At 40.1% G+C, this 9,751-nt stretch overlaps 1 long non-coding RNA gene across 1 annotated transcript in view; it reads left to right on the forward strand.

Moving 5' to 3' along the window:
- Positions 1 to 9,518, forward strand: part of LOC116529614 — a 12,524-nt gene extending 3,006 nt beyond the window's left edge. The window contains exons 2-3 of the long non-coding RNA XR_004259565.1: positions 4,999 to 5,000; positions 9,508 to 9,518. This is a non-coding gene — a long non-coding RNA (uncharacterized LOC116529614). The remainder of the gene's footprint in view (positions 1 to 4,998; positions 5,001 to 9,507) is intronic.
- The last annotated feature ends 233 nt before the right edge of the window (positions 9,519 to 9,751 follow it).

Here is a 9,751-nt window from a genome sequence, read left to right on the forward strand (position 1 = left end):
TATATATATATATAATTTAAAGAAATATTCCCTATTTTCTATTTTTGGTTTACCTAATGAACCCCTGGTTTCAATCACTTGTATCAGAGAGCTCTGGGCCATTTCCTTTATTTGTAGCATTAATTTGAGAGACTTCATGAAACAGCAGTAAAGAGCAGGATCTTTGGGGTGTGAACAAGGCATGCTATTTGAATCCTCTAACTCTCCGTTGCTTCATCTTTAAAGTGGGTATAATAGATGCCTCACAAAGGTGGTTGAAAATTAGATAAAATCATTTCTGTAAAGTGCTTAGCACATTACCCAGCACACACAAAGCATTTAGTAAATGCCAGTAACAATAAAAATGATATTGATGAATTAATAAACAGTTACTAATTTCCTGGTACTGCTCTTGATGCCGAGGTCACAAGATGAGTGAGCACAGTCCCCACCCCACAAAACTCATGGTCCAGTAGACAGAAGAGAGGCAACAGATCATCTTGGTCTATGTATTCATTTAACACTATTTGTTCAGCTTCTAACCTGCATTAGTAAATTACTGTAAAAATTGCTATAATGATAAAAACATGTCCCTACTATCATAAAGGCTAAAGTCTATTGCAGAAAAACAATTACTAAATAAAATTCATACAGTATACAATAGAGGAAATTTACTGTCCACTGGGGGAGTGTGTGTGCCAGGATGGGATTCCCTGAGGAGTACATCCAGAGCTGAGAATTGGAGTTTGCCAGAACATTCACTGAATAAGGGGTGGGAGGAGAGCCAGCATTCATACTGAGGGCACCACTGTGGGAGGACACAGGGTAAATGTTTTGACAGAGCTTCTGTGGGAGGCATGGGGAAAGGAAGGAATAAATTTTTCTGTGTTTGGGAAAGTGGCATGACCCAGGAAGGCTTCACAGAGGAGGCAACATTTGGCTGGATTATGAAGAACAAGATGTTCTCTCAACAGGCGAGGTAAGAAGAGCTGTCCAAGAAAAGTAAGCTGTGTCTACAAATGCTGGAGTCCGGGTTGGTGAGACAAATGGGGAGGGATAGCTAGAACCTGGCCAGCAAAGCCCAGGGCACCCAAAGGAGAGGAGGAAATTAACTGGAAAGGCAGTGCCGTAATCTGGGGAACAGGAAATGAGGTCCTGGCCTGGGCCCTTTCCAGAGAAGAAGAGGCAGAGCCATTGCACTTCCTCTGGGTTACAAAGGGATACAGCAATGGATGGGGTCATTGGCCTGCAACAGCCTGGTCCTTGGATGGGACCATACAAGGCTGACTGAGAGGGAAATGCAAGCACATTTTCCAATGAGTAGAGAAGTAAACTAAATTATTTCTATGAACAGGAATTGCTAGAGGCTTCATGGAACAAGTGGGATGTAAGATGCATCTTCAACAGTGAGTGACATTTGAGAGGTGACAATCCACAGGCTATGAGCAGCAGCCCCAGATGGGAAAGCACCAAGGAGTGAGGAAGCTTATGAGCAAAAAGTATTTCTTAGTTTTACAGTTTCTAAATTTATCTCTTCTATGTTCTGCCCCTTTAGTTTAATTTCTAACAATATGATTTTAAACTAATTAATATAAAATTAATCCATACATTATCTAAAGAAGATAATGACTTAATATTACTTCCACATCCCAGGCAATAAGCTTTTGAAGATGCTTCTAGATCTCCACATAAAAATCTGGCAAAATTAGTGAAAGAGAAATTCAAGGACTGTTCTTCTTCAGTTTGTTTCTCAAAGTAACAGTGTACCTGGGAAAATGTACAGATTATAGTTCTGCATTACTTTAGATCAGAGATTTGCCATGGAGAGATTCTCCCCCCTCAGGGGGCATTTAGCAATGTCTGGAGACATTTTGGGTTGTCACAACTGGTGGGGGCTGCTACAGGCATTAAGTGGGCATAGGCAGGGGATGCAGCTGCATAGAACAGCTCTTACAACACAATTATTCAGAGAAAGAATTATCAATAGTGCCAAGGTTAATTCACCTTGTTTTACACCATGAAATAACCTTTAAGACTGGCCATCTGAAATCCTTCATTTTGCAGATGTGATGCATAATGTCAGATTTGTGCACAGCTGGTTAATTAACAGTATATGGTGTGGGACTCAGGCTTTATAGACCAGTGATTTTCTCTCCTGATGCACTAGATGTCCTGTATGTTTTGTATCAAATGGCCAGCATATTTTAATGCTGTCAGCTCTTAATTCCAACACTGAGAGAGGAGTTACTATCTAGATGCCAATTGCGCAGGGAGAAATATGGTTTTGATCTCGGGCTTCTGATGTTCCAGAAGAAGGAGGGGAGCAGGGGCTGCCCCATCTCTGGGGTCCACAGCAACAGCACTGGAGCCCCAGATGGGGCTGACCAGGAGCATCAGTGTGTGAAGGCCAGTCCGTGATGCTGACACTCTTTAATTATGAAAGGATGAATAATCTAGTTCTGCTTTCTTTCAGGAGACAAGGGACTTGTCCAAAGCATGAATGCTTCATGGACAATTTAACAAATGTAAATTGTGAAAGAGAAAAACAAATGTGTGAATATGAGAACTAGGGTCCCTGATGAGCCCACAGCTTCCAAACTCCTTCCTTCACTGCAGAATGTAAGAATCCTTCTGTGCCTGCAGTGGAGTGGGCTGTGGTGGGAGGGGGCTGGACCTGTAGGTCAGAGTCGGTGAGGTGCCCTAGCCCCTGGCCTCAGTAATGCCACTTACTGAGCATGTCAAATTTGGGCAAGATAATTTCATTCTCAGGGCCTTGGTTTCCCCACCTAAGAAATGATGAAACCTAAGTCAGAGCTTCACTATTTGAGTTTATCTTTGGGATCAGGCTTAACATGCCTCATTTTCCGGGTGAGGAAATTAAACTTTGGAAAAGCCAAGTTATCTCTTCCAGGTTACAAAACTAGCAAGAGAACAAAGGGGACAACGGATCAGATTTTATGCAATATCAATGCTTGCTAGCAAGTTTCAAAAGGCTTTTCTGTATTAGCAGAAGACACTTGAGGCTCTAGGAGCATTAGGGGCTGCAATGGCTTTGGTCTCATTATCAGTGGCATTCATTTACCTATTCTTTCTAAAGGACACTAAGGGGCTCCTATGTATCCCTCATCTGGCTTCCTCACACCTATACCCCGAGATGGGCATCTTTTTTAAACCCATGAGGCCTCAGGATGGTGGCTCCTTCTCTTATCAGCTACTCCATGAAGACTGGATGGGAGCTCATTCCCTACACAGTCACAGAAACAATCACTGCTGCTAGGAAAAGCCAGATGGACACCAAGAAAAGGCTAATGTTTCACCATGGCTGAACCCTCTCATCTCGGAGGCTGTCTTGTTTAGGGAAATGAGATTTTCAAAGAATCAGGAGCAGGTAAAAGCCAGAAAGAATCAGATCAGAGATAGACTCATCAGCAAATTCCCACACCATTTAATTAACCAATCCTTCTGAGGCTTACCTGATGCTAAGTGCTCTTGGGTAATAGATTGGTAAAAAGAAAAGACACTTGTGCCCTGAAATTGGTTTTTGTTTTCCCAAGATGACACAAGACTAATAAAAATGGTCTGCACCTCTGGAATCCGCAAATATTAGGAAGATCAAATAAAATTTCTAAAGTCATTGAAACGTCCTGCTTCTGAGGTAAATTAGGGCTCAATCCTTTGAAATCCTTAAGCCTGAGGCTGGTGGGCTGTTCAATCACATTATGTGCTGCTTTGGAACTACCCCTACAGTTTGGTAGGCAAGAGGCCATCCACAGGGAGGCCTGTGGGGAGAAAACAGCAAAAATGTGTTGTCAGGATGGTTTTAATTGGTGATCTGAGTTACAAAGTCTCACTGGGTAAGGCGAATTTGAGCTTCAAGCTTTATCTCCTGTTCACGTTTTGCTGTTTCCAGTTTGATGAACAATATGAACAATTCAAATCATTTCCTGGGAATAACTGGCAAACACTTGGCCTCAGAGAAGCAGCATGACCCTCTGTTTCCTGTGCAGTGCGAGGGCTGACCTGCATGCCCTTGGAACTCCCACTTAACTTTCAGTGTTACATCATTAATCAGAGGAATATATAAACTCTGATTTAGTTAGTACTGATTTAAGAACTATAAAACTGCACCACTTTAAAAGTCTGTGCAGACATACCTCTGCAAAAGTCTGAACCACATTTAGTTTTTCTTGATTAAAAAAAAATCTTCTTGCTTAATTTTGGTGATTTTCTTTTAGAGAAAGCATGAAAAAATATAACTATCTAATTCATTTTTTTCTTACTATATTCAACAAAGATCTACAGAGCATCTGAAAGGCACCACAGTTCTGCTACAATGGGGCTCAAGTTTTCAAGTGACTGCAAAGCCCAGTATTCTTAAAGCTTAAATATTAACACACAGTTCCAAACTTGTAATGCCCCAGAGGCACAGCATAAACATGCCCTCAAATCTTCTCTGGAAGGGGACATGCTCAATCTACTTTATTCAGGATTCACAAAGGTGGAATCAGAGTGAATGAGCTCAAAATTAAAAATTAAAGCACAAACAAAAATATAAGCCATTCACAGCGAGAGTAGCACAAATGAAAAGCAAACAAACAAGCAAGATATTTAAACTCCTTAGACCATAAGATAATATCACCATTGTTGTATGAATGACACTAAAAAGTGAGATACAATCAAAAACTTATCATGTAAGGCCATATATTTTTATAAAAGAACCAAATAGAACTCACAGATGTGAAAAATGTAGCTATTGCAATTAATGTCACAATGGACAAACTAGACAGCCCAAATGCACACAGGTGGAGAAATAGTTGGGAAACTGGATGGTAGAACTGCATACATTTACCTAGAATGCAACACAGAAAGTTAACATGGGGAAAATGGAGACTAAAATGGGCAATCTGTTATCTTAAAAAAATTAAAAAATAAAAAACAGGTGCTGGCAATATTATGGAGAAAATAAAACACTTATACACTGCTGGTGGGAATATAAGCTAGTCTAGCCACTGTGAAAAGTAGTGTAAAGATTTCTCCAAGAAGTTAGAACTCTCATTTGACCTAACAATCCCACTACTGGAAATATACCCAAAGGAAAATAAATTGTTCTACCAAAAAGACACATGCAGTTGTATGTTCACTGCATCACTATCTACAATAGCAAATATATTGGACTCAAACAAGATGTCCATTAATGCTGGGTAAAGAAAATGTCCTTTGCAGCAACATGGATACAGCTGGAGGACATTATCCTATGTGAACTAATGCAGAACAGAAAACCAAATACTGCATGTTCTCACTTACATCTTGGAGGTAAGCATTGAATACAGATGAACACAAATATGGGAAAAACAGACACTGGGGACTGCTACTTATCCACCACTATGCTCATTACCTGAGTGACAAGATCACTCATACACAAAATCCTCAGCAACATGCAATTTACTGAAGTAACAAACCTGCACATGTATCCCCAGATTCTAAAATGAAACAAAAAAGGCTCAAGAATATGCTGCCTACAAGTGACTCACTTCACATTAAATAAAGAAATAAATACATAAAATGAGCAATCTGATTTACATCTAGCAAGAGTCCCAGAAGGGGCAGGGTAGGAGAGATTAGAGAGACAGTCTTCAAATGGCTGTGGATTTCCCAAGTTAATGAAAGACATGGATACCTTGTTCAGGAAGGACAAGGGTGTAAGACATCTTACTTGATGTAAGATAAAACGTATGAGTTTTATAGGACAGAGATAGAGCCTTAGACCAAGCAGAGAACATGCATTCTTCACCAGTATACTGGCACAAAAACATTCCTGTTGGTGCACTATTGAAGAGGCCAAAGAATTAGTAGCATACAGACCATTTTCTTTGACCTCAGTATAATCAAGTTAGAAAGCAATAACTATAATTGAATGATTAAAATTGTGAAGATGCTAGTATCATTAACGTTTTTCCATTAAAGTTCTCATGGATAGTATACAGGCGTCTAGTGCATAGGATGCAATGCTGTCACTCAGGCTCTTCAAGCCTGGCTTTAATATTTGGTTATTGAGGGAATGGGGCTTGAGATGGTTTGCTTTTTCCTTCCCAAATAATTTCATCTCATTGCTATATTGATTAAGAAACTGTTTATATAGGAGTCTAGTTAAATACACTTGAATGTATATAAAAGCCCCCTTCCTTCTTGCTGTGTTGCCTTAGGTGAGTAAATTAAATTCTCTGTGGTAAGTTTTCTCATTTGTATAATGAAGGTGATAATAGTACCTACCTCTTAGTATCATTGAAAATATAAATTTAATAACTCTGTCTCATAAATATATATATAAATTTAATAATATGTGTAAAACAGTAATAACTGTGTTTATTACCTAATTTAAAAAAATTGACGATTACTTTTTTGGTTTTAAAGCTATATTGATTGATTTATCTTACTCTGCAATCAGAGATTCAGGTGAGACTGGCCTACAGTAACTGGAACGGGGAGGGGCGTGGTGGGGGTGTGGAGAGGACCAAGGTTCAGAGTGTGCATATTCTCTGAGCTAAGCCATTGGAAAATCTGGGAGAGAGACTTTACAAAGGCATGCAGCGGCCCTTCCCAGCAAAACTCCATGTTCGGATGCAGGATAGACACTGGGATAAGGTGAAATCCCCTCTAATTTTCTCCTTCACTGAGTCCTTTCATAGAAACAGGCTCTGCAAACACTTTGTGAGGTTCCTCTAGAAATGGCTTCAGCAGCTTAAAAGTCACATAATATAGAAAGGTGACCATGTGGCTAGGTGAATAGATTAAACAGTTCAGTCCCCAAAACAGCAAAGGTTGAAAGGAAATGTAGAAAAAGGCAAAGGGAAGAGGTACATTCATAAAGTTGTTGCAGAAGAAAGTCAGTGATGGGGAACGACAAGAGGAAGATTGTGTTCCCCACGATTTGGTCAATTTGAACGTTATGGAACGTGAAATAATCATGATTCATACGTATTAGTCAAATTAAAAAAAATAAAACAATAGCTGTATATAAAGTGAAACATTAAAGAAAGACACAATGGCCACCACAACAAAAAAATTCTCCAAATTGTTAGTTTTCTTATCTGTTAAATAGAATATAAAATTTACTCAGCTGGGTTGTTTTGAAGAATACATAAGATAATATGTGAAATGTGTTTGGAATAGATAAACGCTTAGTCAATTTTAGTCATTGTAATTAACCACAATCCCTCTATATAAGATTTTTTATAATATATGGGAAGTCCCTCATGGACTTTTTTCTATGTGTCGCTTTTAATAAAAATAGTTATGATCATGCTGTTTGTATAAAATTTAGATGATTTTTTTTTCTTTTACAACTCACGTCCTACTTCTGTTTTAAAAAATACCTAATAAACTCTCTTTTAAACTCTGTCCAATTTTTACTTGTCCTCGGTACTTCTCTCGGCTTTCTGTCCTTTTTGCTTTAATAGGACAATACTTTCTTGGAAGGAAATGATTCTCATTTCTGTCATAATGTGCTGCTTGTTCTCAGGCCTGGAGGAGCTCTGTCTGGGAAGTTAAGTTAGCCAGCCAGGCGGCCAGGGCTCTGCCCCAAAGACCCTTCTCCTTCTTCATCTTCATGAAAGACTGACTTCATGCATGTCCTATTCACCACAGTGTCTCTCCCTGCTATTGGTGCATCCCTTTCTCTGAATAGAGGGCACAGACATAAATGACTTGTAAGTGACTGGCGTCATCATATCCTAATAAAGAGAATAATAACAGACCATTGAATGTGTTCTCATGGAGTGATTTACATGTTTATCATCACATTCAATTTCCAAAAGGCTCTGTGAAAGAGACAGAGAAAACACTATTATCCACCCTTTACAAAAAAAAATAATAATAAGATTTTTTAAAACCACATCTGAAACTCAGAGAAGGGACACAACGTGCCCAAAATCCCATGGTTGCCGCCTTAGCTCTGGTGTCCTGACCCTAGGCTAGCTCTCTTTTTACCCAAATCAAAGAGCTATTTCGCTGAAGGAAACCAGGAAAAAATCAAGCAGGCCAAAGATTTGAATTTTCATATGAGGATGTTAGGCCTAATGAATTTTTCCAAAGTTGTAGTTAGCATTTATACAGAGCTCTATGTTTGATTCTACTTTTACATTTAAAATTCATTAGCCCCTTTAAGAGTTGAATGCTGATTAACCCAGTGTGAAGGTGGCAAGACTCGGAGGGGCCTCAGAGCAAATCCAGCACCGATCCCAGACAGCAAACCACACTAGGATCCAGTTGCTGCTTCCTGCAAACCGCACACCCTGGAAAACTTGGGACAGACTCTCGGAAAGATTTACTTTCCTAAGTCTCAGTTTCTCTCATCTTCAGAATGGGACTTATAAACGTAACTAAGTCACAAACTGTTTTGGAGACCAAAGAATATGTGAAAAAAAACAAATCAGTGGGCCAGGCATGGTGGCTCATGCCTGTAATCCCAGCTCTTTGGGAGGCTGAGGAGGGCAGATCACTTGAGGTCAGGAGTTTGAGACTAGCCTGGCCAACATGGTGAAACCCTTTTGTCTCTACTAAAAATACAAACATTAGCTGGGCGTGGTGGCACCCACCTGTAATCCCAGTTACTCGGGAGGCTGAGGCATAAGAATCACTTGAACCTGGGAGACAGAAGTTGCAGTCAGTTGAGATGCACCACTGAGCTCAGCCTCAACAACAGAGCGAGACTCCATCTCAATAAATAAATAAATAAATAAATAAAAGAGAGAAAGAAAAGAAAGAAATCAGTAAAAACAAACAAAAGTGTTCTCCAAAAGAGGCTAAATGGAGTATTTAAAATGTTTGAAAAATGCTTACCCACAGTCGTGTATAAATAATGCCAAATAATCCCAGTTAATCCGTGTTTAACCCAGTAATGTTGCCCCTTACTTCACCACAGAAAACTCTTTCCAAAGACACTATTATTAACATCTACTAAAAAAAAAATGATTTGGTGGATCACATTTTGTGGAACATTTTTGCAAAGCCTTAAACTAAAGGTGTATTAGTTTTTTCCTTTCTCAGCAGAAGCCAAGGAGCCACACTTAATGCTGAGACCCCAACTGTCCCAGCCTCCCTGCTGCTCTTTCTTTCTGTGGGCAGCCTTGGGGTGAAGGGGCGGCTACCCTGCTGCCTTGCCTTAGGGAACTGCCGTATCTTCTCTGGGTTCTGACAGGTATAAATTGTCAATCATAAGTCATGTTAGGCAAATGGCATGATAACTTGATGAATTTTCAGCAACTCTCATCACCTCTGCTGACAGAGAACAGATGCAGCATTGAAAGCAAGGAGGCTGGAGCTAGATAATTTTCCCAAAGTGTAGTCACTAATGAGTGATGCCACCTACATGCCCACCTGCTTAAAGGCGTGGGTGTTCCAAGCTCCAGGATCTCTGGAGAAGCCTTGAACGTGTTGCCTTCCTGGGGGTCCCAATAAGATGGCCGAGGTCCATGATGCTCATCTCAAATTTGAATTGCTGAATTCATTTAGGAAGAAGGTACTATGAAGGGGAAGAGGCAGTTAGATATCATGAAGGGAATCTAAATTTAGGAGTCAGGACAACACGTTGAATGCCGAGAACAGAGCCTACCATCAACTGCTTCATGCGGCTTTAGGCTATGCCTCAGTTTCCTCCTTGATAGGTAATCAGGAGATCAGGTCCAGCAGAGGCTCTGAAAGAACACTAATGTCATGTCCTATTCAAAGTCCAGGTAGCCCACTAGGCACAGTGGCTCAAGCCTGTAATCCCAGC

Source organism: Sapajus apella, unplaced genomic scaffold (assembly GCF_009761245.1).
Source record: "Sapajus apella isolate SASKATOON/1434 unplaced genomic scaffold, GSC_monkey_1.0 scaffold3, whole genome shotgun sequence".
Taxonomy (NCBI): Eukaryota; Metazoa; Chordata; class Mammalia; order Primates; family Cebidae; genus Sapajus; species Sapajus apella.